This window comes from Portunus trituberculatus, chromosome 39, assembly GCF_017591435.1.
Source record: "Portunus trituberculatus isolate SZX2019 chromosome 39, ASM1759143v1, whole genome shotgun sequence".
Classification (NCBI taxonomy): Eukaryota; Metazoa; Arthropoda; class Malacostraca; order Decapoda; family Portunidae; genus Portunus; species Portunus trituberculatus.
The window spans coordinates 2,528,948-2,530,000 of record NC_059293.1 but is presented as its reverse complement, the minus strand read 5'-3'; positions in this window follow the sequence as shown (position 1 = coordinate 2,530,000).

Sequence of the window (1,053 nt, the reverse complement as noted above, 5' to 3'; positions counted from 1 at the left end):
TCCTTCTCTCTCCTCTCTCTCTCTCTCTCTTTCACTACCCCCTTCCCTCCATCTCCCTTTCCTAAAGGTCATGTCATTACTTGATCATGTTTTATTCCACTTCGACCAATAGACTTGCCTCCTTTTCGCTCCTTCACTTTCTTTCCAATCTTTCCATTGATGAGAGAGAGAGAGAGAGAAAGAGAGAGATTCTGTCTGTTACCTCCAGCCTCCATCTCTCTCTCTCTCTCTCTCTCTGTGTGTGTGTTTTTCTATTGTGGGTAACGTCTCCACCCGTCTTTATTTATTGGGCATCACAAGGTGTGAAGGCAGCTGCCCCCGCCTTGCCGCAGCCTGCTGTGACGTAGTACAACCTGTGTGTATGTGTGTGTGTGTGTGTCAGGGAGACGGCTGGCTGATATCTATTCTAGTAGTAGTGTGTGGTGTTTGTTTCTCATTGTTATCGCCGTGGCGCAGAAACAAAGCATGCGTAAGTTTAAGGTACTGGATTAAGAGTAAAATGTGGAGCAGCATCACAAGGATAGTACATAATGAGTACATACAGGAGTAAAGGTGAGAAGTATACATCATTTGTGTTTACAAAACTGTCGGCCGTTAATGGAAGGGATGCTGAGCTGGGCTTACATGACGGAGAGAGTACGACCCTAGGGGTCGCGAGGGCGCTCGGGACAGATAAGAACATAGAGAGTTCCTGATGATGACGAAGGAACGAGGCCCCAGATTACACCCCAGCACCTCAGGAAGGGGCAGACTACGTTTCGACCCCACAGAGGAAGGTGTGGTGTGGTGAAGGCGAGGAAGGTCGAGCTCACCCTTGTCTTATAGAAGACCCCAAACACGTAAGTTCGCTGTCATCCCCCTTTGGTCGTTCACGTGTACGAGTAAAGGAGAATGATATGATAACACCTTGATGACTGCTGTTTGTGCCTATGTTGTGTTAGTCGTAATTCGCTCCTAGATGGTGTTATGTAGGAGGCGTGATTGAGATATGAGTAAAGATAAAGTAAGTCTGGTATTAAGACAAGTTATCATTGTAGCAATTAAGCTGAATTG